The sequence below is a fragment of the Myotis daubentonii genome, chromosome X, assembly GCF_963259705.1.
Source record: "Myotis daubentonii chromosome X, mMyoDau2.1, whole genome shotgun sequence".
Lineage (NCBI taxonomy): Eukaryota > Metazoa > Chordata > Mammalia > Chiroptera > Vespertilionidae > Myotis > Myotis daubentonii.
Genome location: NC_081861.1, coordinates 430,083 through 445,996, shown reverse-complemented (window position 1 = coordinate 445,996; position 15,914 = coordinate 430,083). Strand labels below are relative to the sequence as shown.

The window sequence follows — 15,914 nt, the reverse complement described above, 5'->3', positions numbered from 1 at the left end:
CACTCTGTGATTACATCACAGTGGAAACCAATGACCAAGGCCGACTTGGGAGCCTGAAGGAGTCTACAGCCCTACGAGTAATTTTATAAACGGAAAACAAGCATGTGAACCAATCTTTCTATTGTCTCGAGAGAAAATGATATTAAAAAATTGTCGCCATAGGAAAAGGCAGCCACAGCTGTGCAGCCCAAAAAGGTAGGAAAAAAGGAATGAGACAGTTGATTAATAAAAATATTATATATTTTTTTCTGGATTTTGTGAAATTTGAGGTCTTCATGAACCTTTAATTATTGCAATTTATTATTTTTTTTCATTTAAACATATACTCTTATGCTAGGTTTTGTATTTGCAATTTTGTGTTCTTTTTCTTAAGGACAGTCCCCTAAGTGTTCAATCTTCAGACACCACTATTAGCCACAATTGACTCCTATTGGCTGTTGTTGTTATTAATATTTTATGATGATAATAGAGACCACGCATGTGGCAATTTATTCACATGAGAAGATGGATGATAAATTGCAATCAACTCAAACTGGTCTCCTTCTCTTTTCTTTTCCAGGAGGAATGGCTAGAATGGGGTTGAAATACCCATATTAGTCACCTCTGGCTGGCATAACAAAGAACTGCAGGCTGGGTGGCTTAAACAAAAGAAATGTATCATCTCCCAGTTCTAGAAACAAGAAGTCCAAGATCAAGATGTCAGCAGGGATGGTTTCTTCTGTGTGCGTCTGTGTTCTAATCTCTTCTTATAAGAACACCAGTCAGATTGGGTTAGGGCCCTTCCATATGACCTCATTTTAACTCAATCACCTCTTAAGGGTCTTATTTTCAAATACAGTCACCATCTGAAATAATGAGGGTTAGGGCTTCGATGTATGAATTGGGGAAGGACACAGCTCAGCCCACACAGTAGGGCCTACCGTAGGCCCCCAGAAGGCAGACAATAGCCCCAGCTGCCCTGTCTAAGCTGCTCAATTAGTGCTTCCAAGCCTCGCTCATCTCTGAGTCACCAGCTGGTGTCATCAAAGGCCCCGGCTTCCTCCACACGAGCCAGTCATGCTAAGCAGTCCTGGCAAGGGAGCCAGATTGTGGCAGGAGAACCACAGCCTCCAGCCGGAGAGGGAAAAGCCCTCGGTAGCTGCTCGCTGACAGCAGGAGCCCTTTTAGCTCTATTTTAAGACGCTTTAAAGCGTTGCACATGGGGCCCTCTCTCCAGAAACGATCTCCTGTCTTGCATTGGGAGGCACTTCTTGGCTCAGGGCAGGCTCAGGGTACCACCTCTGGTGCCAACTTAGTGGCAGCCACCCAGGCTAGGAACTGCACCTCATCTGCATGATACCAGCTCTGATTAAAGTATTGCCAGCACATTCACTCTACTGTCTGGCGGATGTTTAATATCCACTGAGGTGGCCTCTACCCACGCTGAGCTGCCTGCCTGGTTAGTCCAACTTATCTCCATCAGGACCAATTAGTTTGCTACCTTAGGGGCTCCCGTCTGATCGGGATCATTAGTGGTCGCCATTAGTAACTGTGATAGGAGGACAGGGAGAGAGCGGCAGCTCTTGGCCCAGGGTGAAGCTTGAGCAGGACCCTGGCTCCTCCTGGAAAGCCAAGACGTGCCAGCCAGCACCGGGACTCAGGTGCCATTTGCCCAACCCTGTGCTGGGAACCTGACAAATGACTGACCCCCAGAAGATTCTTAAGAAGTGACTAGTGTCCTCATTTTCCACATAAAGCAAGTGGGCTCCAGGGGGTGACAATGACAATCCCGGCTGGGAGGGAGTTGAGAAGCTGTTGCGTCCAGTTTCTCTTTTTTCCCTAGGGGAGAGTGTGAACACAGTCCCCGCCTTCCCCCCAAATCATGCAGTCGAGTTTCCCACATTTGGGGAAATCGCCGGGGCCTGCACATGCGGAGCGCAATGGGTAAGCCTCGCCCTGGAAAACCACCTTGGTGATCATGGCGTCTCCCCTGCCAGGTAAGTATGGCATCCAGTTTCTTTATCTTACAGAGCAATATGAAGGCACACAGTACAATGGCCACGCCAAAATCATTTGCGACCCTCTTTTCCAGTATCTGCTACCACAGAAGCTGAAAAACAAAAATGATCCTCTTCTCAGATGCCCTTGGCCAGTGAGGTATCAATAAAACTCACAAGTTGAGGCTTTCAGGGAAAACAGAATACTCCCCCTTTAAAGCACCCTTTGTCTTTTGCATTTCCCTTTCTTTCTGCTGGAAAGACAGTTGCAATCCCTGTAAATGCAGCATCCAGTCATGAGGATAAAAGCCCCATAGTAAGGATGGAAGATCAAGAAAGTAGGAGATCGGATCTTGACAACATAGTTGAGCCATTCTGCCAACCTAGATTTTCTGTTGCATGAGACAAAATCTATATTATGTTTGCCACTGTAAGCTGGGTTTTCTGTGAGCTGCAGGAAATTTTGTCCTAACTGATACAAGCATTCAGATGTCATCCCTGGACCTGTGTTTTTCCTGCAAGGACAGTTCGGCTGGATATAGATTTTCGGTTGACAGTTTTCTTTCAGCACTGTGAATATGCCATCTCATGGTTCCTGATAGGAAATCAGCTGTTAATTTCTGCCTTGGTTCAGGCTATTATAATAGAACCAGGGCCCAGTGCACAAAATCATGTGGGTAGGGTCCCTAGGGCCTAGCCTCCTGCGATCAGGGCCATCTTCTGCCCATTTGCCAGTCCCCAGGCCGAACACTGCCTCCACCGCCAGGCTGTCAGGCTGTTGGGATCACCAGCTCATCCCTGGCTGCTCAGGGGCTCAGGCCTGCGGGAAAGCAGGTGCCAGCGACTTCACCTCCATGCCCGTGCGCCGCGCCGGCCGCTGATGGAACGTGCTGCCCACTTGGCACTGCTCATGTGGGCACCGCCACCACCACTGCTGCTGCCACTGCTGCTGGGACTTGAGGTGCTGACGGAAGCTGTGGGGCGCGCCTGCAACCTACCCACCCCGGCATGAGCAGCCCCAAGCGGGCAGCGCATTCCATCAGTGGCCGGCCCGGCCCAGCACACGGGCGTGGAGGTGAAGTCACTGGTGCCTGCTTTCCCACAGGCCTGAGCCCCCGAGCAGCCAGGGATGAGCCGGTGAGCCCAACGGCCTGATAGCCAGCCTGCTCCTCCCACCACCCACCCCGATTCCCCCATTCACCATCGCTGATCCATCAGAGCCTGCAGGCTGGGGGCAGGGACCAAGAGGTCAGCCATTCAGCCCGTTTGCCAATCCCCAGTCCCGCCCCGCCCTGCTCGCACAGGCCGGGGGTGGGGGTGGAGCACCTCATGGTGACCGGTCATTTGGTCATCACAGACACTGGCTTTTTATATATATAGATACTGTAGACTGAGCGGCTTAAACAATAGACATTTATTTCTCATAGTTCTAGAGGCTGGAAGTCCAAGATCAGGGTACCAGCATGACTGAGTTCTAGTGAGAACTTGTCCTGGTTTCCTTGCATGGTGGGGAGAGATGGAAGGTAGGGGTAAAGGAGAGAGGAGGAGAGAGAGAGAGGGAGGGAGGGAGAGAGGGAGACAAACATCAATGATGAGAGAGAATCCTGGATCGGCTGCCTCCTGCACGCCCCACACTGGGGATCAAGCCTGTAACCGGGCATGTGCCCTGACCGGGAATTGAACCGTCACCTCCTGGTTCATAGGTCCACGCTCAACCCCTGAGCCACACCGGCCGGGCCAAGGGCAGTTGTTGGTATTTTGAAGAAGGGCCAAGAAGCCCTAAAATCATGTCTCTTAACTAGAGTAACCCTCTCTGCCTAAGGTTCATGGGCAGGCGGTGCAGCATGCAGACCCCGCCCCCAGCACCAACGTACACATACACTGGACCCGGGTTTCCATGCTCATGACTACAACATGTGCCCAGACGTTCTTATAATAAATCATATCTGCAAAGACACACCTGAGCCGCAACGCTCCCAGGAGCCCTCTGTGCACACACACAGAGGGTGGGCAGTCTCTCCTCCTGCAAGACTGGTTTCCAATGAAAATGCAGCCACCCTGTGATTGACAAGCCAGCTAGTAGCTTCATTCAGTTGGAATCCAAGATGCCATTACCATGGCGACCGCCGTCCCTTCCGGCTGGGAGTTGGCTGTCACACCTGGGAGCCTTTCTTGGAAGCCACCCCTTCTCCCGCTAGTGGCTTTTCCTCTGCCCCAGGGCCTTGCTTCTCTGTGGCGGGTTGACTTCACACCTCCCTCTGGCTCTCCTCTGCTGGTGGTGAGGGAGGTGTTAAGGAGAGTTGGGCATTAATCAAGCTTGTGGACTCCTGGAACCTTCTAACTACTCTCCTGGGTGTTGATGTCATGCCTCGCCAGAGGGAATATCCTCTCCACAGATCACCCTGAGGCTGGGCGATGATCACACAATGTTGTTGTTTTTTTTAATTTAACACAAATATATATTATTGATTTCAGAGAGGAAGGGAGAGGGAGAGAGATAGAAACATCCATGATGAGAGAGAACCATGGATCGGCTACCTCCTGCACGCCCCCCCACTGGGGATCGAGCCCACAGCCTGGAGATGTGCCCTTGACTAGGAATTGAATCTGGGACCCTTCAGTCTGCAGGCCGATGCTCTATCCACTGAGCCACACCAGCTACGGCTATGATCACACAGTCTTTGAACTGAAGGGTACAGCTCTCAGTGGGTGCACTGCTCAGATCCCCCGCTTTAAGACTGAGGGGTCGTTCCTCTTGCTGCGAGGGTGTCGGGGGCTGCTGAGAGCTCTCAGTTGAGTCCCTCTCTAGGAATTACCCGCCACCCAAGAGATCTGACTCACCCCAAATCACACTCTGTCCCCTGGGGGCAGACCCCATTCAGTGACTGCTCAACTGGGGCTACAAAGGCTCAGCCTCTCACCTTAATCCAGGACCACTCTGTAGGGCCACCCTGGTTCCAAGGCTCCCAGAGGATGCTGGGAGGCCTCTGTTATGACTGTGCCACAGCTAAGACCCTCCTCTTTCTACTCCTGCTTCCCTGGCTCTTATAGATGTTGACCCTGGAGTGTGTGTTGGGGGCTGGGTGCAGCCAATGAAAGAGGTGCTCATAGCAGCTTTCTGTGCCTTCTCAGGCTGGCACACACATACCAGGAGGCGGAACTCACTGGGGGCCATGTTGAAGGCTGGTGTGGGGAAGTACAAAGACAAAGTAGAAGCCACCATGACAGCTAGAACCCATATTTCACCAGCTCTAGTCTCCGTGGCGTGGGTCACCTGCAGGAACAGCTGGCTCTCAGCCATGACTGCACAGGTACCCGGCCCAGGACCCAGAGAAGCCAAAGGAGAGGATCCAGCTAGAGCTGAGGCGCCAGTGGCCTGGCTGCTCCCTGGGGCCAAAATGGTGGGCCAGCAGATTGGCAGCCACGTGCTGCGTGCCTTGCAAGAGTGCTGACTCACTCAGAGTTGCAGAATATAAAAGTGGCTGTTGCTTCACCTCTGCCTTCCAAATCTCACGTACTTTTCTCCGACAGCCAACCCAATGAGGATGGGTGAGAAGAAGGGAATTCTGGGAAATGTAGTTCTAGCCTAACTAAGTGGCCACAGTGTAAAGGCACCAGGAGGCTGGAGTGTGTGTTGGGGGCTGGGTGCGGCCAATGGAAGAGGCGCTCATGGCTTTCTGTGCCTTCTCCTCAGGCTGGAGCCAGAAGGAGCAAAGACAGCCCTGGGTGAGCTGGGGTCTGGCAGCAAGTAACATGGAGACCTCAGTCTTCGCAGAGCCTCCGGGAAAGGCCCTCACCTCCCCATTACTGACCCGCTCTGGATTAAGCCTCTTTCATTCGGGAGGGGTGGGGGGGGGGGGGATGACAGATGGATGATTCGAAAGCTGATCCAAATGAGCTGGAGAGGACAATAATTTCTCCCTACTTCACATCAGTACCTTAGCGAGCCAGATGGAAATCACGCTTTAATGGCCTGGTCGCATCTGATAACGTGGCCACTCATACTCTTAGCCTGATGTCTCTGGACTCCGAAATGCCTCCTACTAATATTCCCCAGAGAGAGGCAAAATGGCCTAAAAGATGACACAGCAGCACCTGGTGTGTCATTTCAGAAAGCCCCGAACATCTCCCCTGCTGGCCTACTCAGGCCTGAAAACCCCGCGTCGCAGTATTAACCTGCCAGCGCAAAGCTCCCATTATCAGTCATTTCTATTCCCTAGTGCAAATGAGATCTGGAGAGGCGTGCGGCATGGGGTAAGTGAGGGAGCATTAGACACTTGACAGGGACGGAAATGGAGAGCCCTGATGAGGGGTGTTCGCCAGCTCCCGTGGCATTTGCCTTTTTCTGGAATCACAGAAAGACTACACATCCCAGCCTCACTTGAAGTGAGACTGAGGTCATGTGATGGGGTTCTAGCCAACAAGATGTAACTGGAAATAATGAAAGCCACTCCTCCCAAGCATTGCCATTAAAACCATCTCCTGCACCCTGGCCTGTGTGCTCAGTGGTTAGACACGGAAGGGTCTCTGATTCCATTCCCAGGCAAGGGCATGTACAAGGGCTGCAGGTTCAATCCTTGGCCCTGGTCGAGGCAAACGTGGGGAGGCAACCGATTGATGAATCTCTCTCACATCAATGTTTCTCTCTTTCCCCCTCTCATTCCCTCCCTTCTTCCCTTCCACTCTCTCTAAAAATCAATGGTTAACCAAAGAACTTATATGCATATATACATAACCCATGGACACAGACAATAGATAACAAATATCCAATCGATCCTCATTTGCCGTGGATTCCGTATTTTCAAATTTGCATACTCACTGAAATGTATCTGTAACTCCAAGGGAGTTTTGATCTTGGACAGTTGTAGACATGCTGAGGTCAAACAAGAGGACGCTCTGTCTTCTTACTTCAACTCTCCTCTGTAAACAAGTCTTTTCTGGGATCTACTTAGTGCCACCTTTACACATTTTTGCACTTTTTTTGTTGGTGATTTTGCTATTTTAAAATGGCCCCCAAGTGTGCTGTCCAGAGTTCCTAAGTACAGGAAGGCTGTGATGTGTGTTAGACAAGTAAAGAGGTGGGGCATTTCTGCAATGGAATATTACTTGGTCCTGAAGAAGAATGAAATCTTGCCATTTGTGACAGAATGGATGACCCAGAGGGCATTATGCTGAGTGAAATAAGTTAGACAATGAAAGACAAATGCCACATGATTTCACTTACATGTGGAATTTTTTTTAAAAAAAGAATAAGCCCGAACAAAACAGAAACAGACCCATAGATATAGAGAAAGAGCTGACGGTTGCCGAAGGGGAGGAGGGGGAGGAGGATGGGGAAGAAGTATGATGTCCCTTTGGCCCAGAAAGCCCACTTCTAGAACTGTATCTTTGAGATGATTTTTCTAAAAAGTTGTCTCATGTGAATAACATGCTCCTACACACGCATCTGCTCATTCGTGTTGAATGTTATGTATGGCCTCTTGCCGATTTTCCTGTAGATGAAGTTACCAAACATGCAGTGGTAAAGAGAGAAGGAACTTTCCAGAACAATAGGGATGAACAGAGGCAATGGTTTGATCCAGGTTGGAGATGCAGGGCGGAGCCAGAAATGAGGTGATGGATGACTAGAGAAGTGTCTATGAAAACTCAGAAACAATGTTAGTGAAAAGTTGCTCAGGAAAGCGGTCCTGGGACTGGCCCTTGGTCTGGGTCAGATGCACTAACTGGGGCATCTTTACGTCGGGCCGTAGGTTTAGGGTGTAGCCTACAACACTGCTCTTCAAATGCCAGTCACAAGTCCAGGTCACTTCCTGTGCTCCGACCAATGGCTGTAAATCCGAGGTCCCCACACCTCCTCCTCCTCGGCTTCCATTCATTTGCTAGAGCGGCTCGGATCTCACCGCTGTATTAGAGGGAGAGGGGGAGAGAGAGAGAAACATCCATGATGAGACACAATCATGGATCGGCTGCCTCCTGCACGCCCCACACTGGGGATCGAGCCCGCAACCAGGGCCTGTGCCCTGACCAGGAATTGAAGGTTCATAGGTCGATGCTCAGCCACTGAGCCACACCGGCTGGGCGTGGCTGCGGTTCCCACTCCACTGGTTGCTGCGCTGTGTGACCCGGGACACAGCGTTTCGCGCCGCCTGCTTTTCCTCACGGGAACAGGCAGATGGAAGAGATGCAGGGAGCAAGGTCCAGGGGCGACCAGGCGCCACAAACCTGCACGTGGTCACCCACCGGAAGCTCTGGGACTTTGACGTCCTGGTACTCGTGGAGGATTCATTACACTGTAGGGCGTGATCCAGTCATCATTGGCCAGAGACCGCTGATTCAAACTCCAGCCCCTCTCCTCCCGGGGTCCGGGTGGGGGTGGGGGTGGGGGTGGGACTGAAACTTCCAATCCTCCAATCACACGTTCGCTTCCGCTGGCAACCCGCCCCCAGCCTGCGGGGCGGTCCGCAAGCCCCTCATTAGCATAACAAAGGCGCCTCCCCGCTCGCCCCGCCCAGGAAATTCCAGGGCTTTCGCTGGAGCTCTGTGCCAGAAACTGGGCCAAGCCCAGCTCTCTCTTCGCTCCTAAAAATCAGCATCACAGGCCTCCAGTGCCCACAGCTGCAGGTTGCCGGAGAGGCCGCCAGCCAGCACACCCAGGTGTGCTCGGAATAACACAGCACTTCAAACAACAAGAAACATTTTTACAAATAACCCCAAAGCATAAAACGTTAAAAACAAATTTAAAAAAATCAACATCACAGGCAAGAAGGGCAGGTTCTCCCCCACGGGGATCACCGCGTTCGGTCATCTGCACCCCTGGGCCCAGGCCTCGCAGAACTTCCTGTGTTCCGTGGGAAGAGCTGGGCTCTGGGGTCAGGCGGCCCTGCTGAAGGCCAGCTTCCTCTCGGAGGCTTCCACTGCTGAGTGGAACGGTACCCACCCGGTACCCACCCGGTACCCACCCGGAGGAACGGAGGCGGCAGAACATCAGCCACAGCAGGCGCCTCATCGCCACGTGAGCCAGACAGGCCCTCACGCTGAAGTAGAGGCGCCCATGGCTGTGGGGGACTTCACAGGTGTGATAAGTTAAGGATCTTGAGGTGGGAAGATTATCGTGTGTGAGACAAATGAAGCCGAGATGCTATCACGCGTGTCCTGATACAAGTGTCCTGGCGGCGGCCACCAGGAGCCGGAAGAGGCAACAGGTTCCCCGGAGCCCCAGAGGGAGGCAGCCCGGCTGACACCTTGATTTCGGCCCACGGGTTCCGCAGCCACAGAAACTACTACCGTGGCCCGCCGAGTCTGTGACCCCAAAATGAGGGCCACGCAGGGAGAGAGGATGGTTCCTTGGGCAAGGTCCGCAGAGACCGAGGTCCCTGGAGGGAGGGATGTCCTGGGGGACCCTGCGATGCCCACTCACACTCGCTCCTACGGGAGGCGTCCTGGCAGGGAAGGAAGTGAAATAACATCCTTTTTCTTCTCTGCTTAGGACACAACCCCCCTCACTGGGGCGGGGAGGGGTCCCCGTATCTGAAAAGGATCATGCGGGCCTGGTCCCTGGCTGCACTGAGGGTACCCAGTGGGGGGCAGAGCCCGCGCAGGTCAAGCTTGTGGCGTCGCCCCCTGACGGCAGCCCTCCCCAGCCTGAGGCTAACCCACGTCTCGGGCGCTCCCAGAGCTAAGCAGCTCCGCCAGGTGCCGTGGAGACCCTCAGCGTGCGCCCAGCGACGCCCGGACAGTTTGGCCCAGAAAAGGCAGGCGTGTTGAAGACTAATTACACTGCTGCTTATTCAACACGGGGCCGGAATGGATCGCAGCGCCTTCACGGACCACAAGTTTTCAATTTGCAGCACAACCAGACCCTCCAACGTGGCCCGCCCTTGCCTGCAACCTGACTCCTTTTTAGTGGGTTCCTGCGGCTGCCAGGTGTAGCCAGCTTTCCCAGAACCCCCGAGTGCCCCGGCCTGCCCATTGGCAGAGACCTGGCCACGTGGGCAGCGCTGACTGCTAGGCAAGTGAGACTGACATTCATAAAAGTGGGGTGGGGGTGCCAGTCCCTCCCAGACACCAGCCACTAAGAAAGCAGTCATTCTCAGTCTGAGGGCCCAGTAGTAAACACAAGACACTTTTATTTTTTTGTTAATCCTCACCCAACGATATTTTTCCATTTATTTATTTATTTTTTTTAGAGAAAGAAAGGGAGGAGAGACGGAGAAACATCTATGTGAGAGGCACACATTGACTGGTTGCCTCCTGCACACACCTGACCAGTGTGGGGATCGAACCTGCAACTGAGGTACATGCCCTTGAATGGAATTGAACTCACGACCCTCCAGTCCGCAGGTCAATGCTCTAACCACTGAGCAACCGTCTATGCCAGTGGTTCTCAACCTTCTGGCCCTTTAAATACAGTTCCTCATGTTGTGACCCAACCATAACATTATTTTCGTGGCTACTTCATCGCTGTCATGTTGCTACTGTGATGAATCGTCATGTAAATATCTGATATGCAGGATGGTCTTAGGCGACCCCTGTGAAAGGGTCTTTCAACCGCCAAAGGAGCCGCGACCCACAGGTTGAGAACCGCTGGTACACACCTAGACTACATTTCCCAGTGTCCCTTGCAGTTAGGAGTGGCCATGTGATTGTGTTCTGGTCAATAGAAAGTAAGCAGGAATGATGAGTGGCCTATAAAAGTGATGAGTGGCACATGAAAGCTGGCCATGCCATTCTCCCCTCTCTCTCTTCCCCTTCTGACCATTGGATGTCAATCTCCAGGGCAATCTTGGAAACAGGTGACCAACTATCTCCATTTGCAGAAACTATCCCCATTTTAGCATTGACAGTCAGCATCCAGGAAACCCCTCACTCCCGGCCACACTAGGCTGATGGGCCACCCTGCTTGAAAGGCGCATGCGGAAGCTGGCAGGGGCTCCATCAGCCCGGGAACCTGCATAACTCCATGGAGCAGAGCACTCCCCACCCCGACTTTCCACCCCTGCCAACAGCAATGTGTGTTTTGGACTTTATGTGGGTGAAAAATAAACAAAACTGAGCTTTGCTATTTTGTGTGTTATTGCTGCTAGTGTAACCTTAACTGATACACTAATATTTTTGAAGAAACACAGAAATATCTTATGTTCCTTCAGTTATTTTAAGGAGACAAATACCAGTTATAAACAGAAAGACTATATATGATCTGGGATAGCCCTCGCTACACCTGCTATCTGGGTGTAATTGTTAATAGCACTCCCTTTACTGTCCAAAGTGTCTGTTTGCACAATATCTAATACTAGTGGCCCGGTGCACGGATTCGTGCACATTGAAAAGAGATTAATTAGAAGAAAGATTCGTGTGGTAATTACGTTACTGCAAAAACTTACATGTCAAAATAGTATATATAATATAGTATTATAAAATTGAAACACATGTGTGATTGGCACCAGCGAGAGCTTTATATGTATCGTGCATGCGTGAGGCAACATTTATTTTTAAATTGCCAGTGCGCATCATATGTACCAGCTGGTCGGTTTGTTGGTTGGACGGTTGGATGGTTGGTCAGTTAGCCTTTTATATATATACTAGAGGCCTGGTGCACGAATTCGTGCACCAGTAGGGTCCCTTGGCCTGGCCTGTGGGATGGGGCTGAAACTGGCTCTCCGACATCCCCTGAGGGATCCCAGATTGCAAGAGAGTGCAGGCCAGGCCAAAGGATCCCACCAGTGCACCATCGGGGCTGGGAAGGGATGCAGGAGGGCTCCAGGGCATGTCCGGCCAGTCTCACTCAGTCCCGATTGGCCGGACCCCAGCAGCAAGCTAACCTGCCAGTTGGAGCGTCCGTCCCCTGGTGGTCAGTGCACATCATAGCAAGTGGTTGAGCAGCCTTAGCATATCATTAGCATATTAGGCTTTTATTATATAGGATAGATAATTTCAAGTGTGAATGCAGGCCTAAAATGTTGTAGGAAAATTATTAATTGAATCCTACTTTTTTTTTTTAATCTTCACGTAAGGAAATTTTTTCCATTGATATTTTAGAGAGAGTGGAAGGGAGGGAGGCGGGGGGTGGGGGTGGGGAGAGACAGAGAGAGAGAGAGAGAGAGAGAGAGAGAGAGAGAAGGAAACATCGATGTGAAAGAGATACATGGATTGGTTGCCTTCTGCTTGCACCCCAACTGGAACCAAGGATTGAACCTGCGACCGAGGTACGTGCCCTTAACCGGAAATCGAACCCTAACCCTGATGTTTCTATCTTTCTCTTCCTCTCTCTTCCTCTCTGAAATCAATAAAAACATATTTTTAAAAAATAACTTTTAAAACAACCCTTAGAAATAAGGGGCTATGCTGCAATGGGTGAGAAGCAGCCTCCAGTGTGGGCCCAGGGGCACATGGGAAGGTGCCAGCGCAGACATTCAAGGTCAATGTTCCTGATGTTGTGGGGTCAGGGGAACTGGTGAGGCGGGGTTGGGGTGGAGACCCCCGGGGGCCAGCGTGGAGGAGAGTTAAGGAGCTGGGACCCAGGCCGAGGCCCTGGCGGGGGTGGTGGGATCTCTCCCTGCAGCTCAGCCCCCTCAGGGAGCCAGGCCACAGGTGAACAATCCAAACAGGAGGCCGCGGGTCCCGCTGCACGCTGCTTCCCACACAGTTAAGTGAGAACAAATCCAAAGCAAATACTCGCGATATTTAGAGCTTTCGGATGCCCATGTTTTATTCATGCACATTAGCATGGGGTCTGCAGGCCCCTGGGTCTGCAGGAAATTAGAAAATCACAGAATGTCAAGGCTAGAAGCGGCCTGGGGAGTGACCTAATCCAGGCCTTTTTTCTGCAGAAGAGGAAATTGAGGCCCACGGGGTGGGGGGTGAGGGGGGGCAGATGGCCTGAGGTTATAGACAGCTGCATGTGCCTGCCTCCTCCTCCTCCTCCTCCTCTCTCTCTCTCTTCTCTCTCTCTGTCCTCTCTCTCCTCTCCCCTCCTCTTCTCTCTCTCTCTCCTCTCTCTCTGTCTCTCCTCTCCCCTCCCCTTCCCTCTCTGTCTCTCCTCTCTGTCTCTCCCCTCCCCTCCCCTCTCCTCCCCTCCCCTCCCCTCCCCTCCTCCCCTCCTCCTCTCCTCTCCTCTTCTCTCTCTCTTTCTCTTTCTCTCTCTCTCTCTCTCTCTCTCTCTCTCTCTCTCTCTCTCTCCTTTCTTTCATAGCATCTGGGTGGCTCCTTTGTGCTACTTTCTGTGCAAGGCCAGGGACGGGGGTCCTCCCAGCGTCTGGTGGTTGAGGGCCCTCTGAAGCCACAGGCCAGGCTGTGGGCAGTCAGCAGCCTTTCCTGAGGTCATTCTAGCCCAGCGGTTCTCAACCTTCCTAATGCCGCGACCCTTTAATACAGGTCCTCATGTGGTGGTGACCCCCAATTTCATTGTTACACATGGAACATAATTAAAGCCTAGTGATTAATCACAAAAACAATATGTAATGATATATGTCTTTTCCGATGGTCTTAGGCGACCCCTGTGAAAGGGTTGTTCGACCCCCAAAGGGGTCGCGACCCACAGGTTGAGAACTGCTGCTCTAGGGCCTCAAGCCTCGAGGGCAGTTGCATTAAAAAGAAAAAAGTCACACTGTGGACGCATGAGGATTTCTAGGTTCCCAGATGTGCAGGACCGAGTACCAGCTGACTCTGGGTAAGTGTGATGAGCGTCTGGAGGTGATGCTGACTTCCGGCTTAACAGCGGTGCTGGGCAGAGGGGGGAATGGGCCAGGTTCTGGGGGGCCTCAGGCGGAGGGACAGTGGGCCCTGGGGTAGGCACCCGGAGCCCCAGCAGCCGATCAGCCTGCCCAGGACAGAGGAGGTACCTAGGAGCCTGGCAGTGAGGCGGAGGCGGAGGAGGAGGAGGAGGAGGAGGAGGAGGAGGAGGAGAAAGGGGGAGGGGGGAGGGGAGGAGAGAGGAGGGGGAGGAGAGAGAGGAGGGAGGAGGGAGAGGGAGGGGAAGGGAAGGGGAGGGGGAGGAGAGGGAGGAGGGAGGAGGGAGAGGTAGGGGAAGGGAAGGGGGAGAGGGAGGAGAGAGAGGAGGGAGGAGGGAGAGGGAGGGGGAGGGGAAGGAGGACACGCTAGGTCAGCTCACGCAGACTCCGCCCTGCCTCTCCTCTAGCTCACCTTCCTCCCCAGACCTCCTCCCAGCCGGTGCTGGCTGCCACATCCCGGCCAGTGCAGCTCGAGTGGAAGCTGGCCAGGTGCCAGGCCCTTCCCTCCTCCTCCCTATGCTGACCATGGACGTGACAGTGGCACCTGCAGAAGCTGAGGGAACTTCCCTGACCTCTGACCTCTGGGCATGACCCCGCACCAGCAGCCAACTCCCCTCCGAATTCTGCAAAAGAGAACCCACCCAACCCCAGAACGTGCAGCCTATTTGAGCCACAGTCACCTGGCTTTGCCGTTATTCAGTCAGAAGATCAACAGCAGCGGATGCCGGCGGTTTACGATGCCACCGAGGACCTGTTTCTTTTCATCCTTCCAGGCCCACCCTGCAGCTAACCGCTCTGGTGAAAAGGGTGGGGTTCTGGTGACCGGCTTTGCCAACCAGACCTTCCCCCGAAGGGGTCAGTCTCCCCCCAATCACTCAGCTGCTGGACAATGGGGTCTACGAAGGACAATCCAGGCGCTACTCTGAAGGGTGACAGGAAGGGAGGTGAGCAAGCGATGAGTGTCCACTACAGCCAGACGGGAGCGGGACAGAGAAGTGTGGGAGGCCACTGGACATGCGCAGCAGCAGGCCACAGGCAACCTCCTGTTGGGAAGGAGGCCGTGGGGATGGTAGCAGGCTTGGGAGTGAGGAGCTATAGGCTACCCTTTCAAGAAATTTGCACTGGAGAGATCAACCGGTGAACTTGTGTGCATATGGGCATAACCCTGGACACAGACAATCGGGTGGTGAGGGCCTGGGGCGGGGCGGGGGGCGGGGGGCGGGGAGAGGCTGGAAGAAGTTAATGGGGGAAAGGCAGACCTGTGTAATCCTTTCAACAACAAAGATTTATTTATTTTTAGAGAAAGAAACGTGCACTGTGAAGAAGAGGGAAATGACCTATCTGGGTGAGGGGCAGGGTTAAAGGAAGTGTTCTTAGGATGGGAAGGCACATAGGGTTGTAGGATGGGAGGGAAAATACGCTGGGAAAGATGGGTTTGGGGAAGAAAGAGGACAATGAAAATTCACTGACTCGCTGCTGAGCCATTCTGATGGAGGAAGCGAGAGGGGAGACGTGGCTGTGCCTGTAGGACCCTGGTAGACGCACAGAGAGCCCGGAGCCCATCCAACTCTCCCCCGCGGCATTCCTTTTGTTTGTCATGTGATGTGTTACCACACACTTAGCCGCTAAGCCTACACGTCTGTCTCATTTTCCGCAGGTCAGAGGCCAGGCCCCCAGGGAGCTGTGTTTCCCCCTCAGGGTCTCATAAGACTCATCCTGGTGTCCTCTTCCAAACTCACTGGTTGTCGGCAACATTCCGTTGCTTGTGGGTGTAGGACTGAAGCACCCATCATGCTGAGGGTACAATGATTGAAATTTCTTTAAAAATATATATATTTTTTATTGATTTTTTACAGAGAGGAAGGGAGAGGGATAGAGAGTTAGAAACATCGATGGGAGAGAAACATCGATCAGCTGCCTCCTGCACACCCCCCACTGGGGATGTGCCCGCAACCAAGGTACATGCCCTTGACCGGAATCGAACCTGGGACCTTTCAGTCCACAGGCTGACGCTCTATCCACTGAGCCAAACCGGTTTCGGCTGAAATTTCTTTTGAGAGCCAAATTTTTTAAACGTAAACTATATAGGTAGGTACATTGTTATTAACTTAATTAGGGTCCTCCTAAGGCTTAGGAAGAGCCACACTCAAGGGGCCAAAGAGCCGCATGTGGCTCGAGAGCCGCAGTGTGCGGACCACAGGCCCTGGGTGTC

The 15,914-nt window shown here is 52.7% G+C and overlaps 1 non-coding gene across 1 annotated transcript; it reads right to left on the bottom strand.

The window, feature by feature from the left end:
* Nucleotides 1-1,819: 1,819 nt before the first annotated feature.
* Nucleotides 1,820-1,984, bottom strand: LOC132225454 (U1 spliceosomal RNA). Its single transcript, XR_009450950.1, has one exon. It is a non-coding gene; the product is annotated as a U1 spliceosomal RNA (small nuclear RNA).
* Between the last annotated feature and the right edge of the window lie 13,930 nt (nucleotides 1,985-15,914).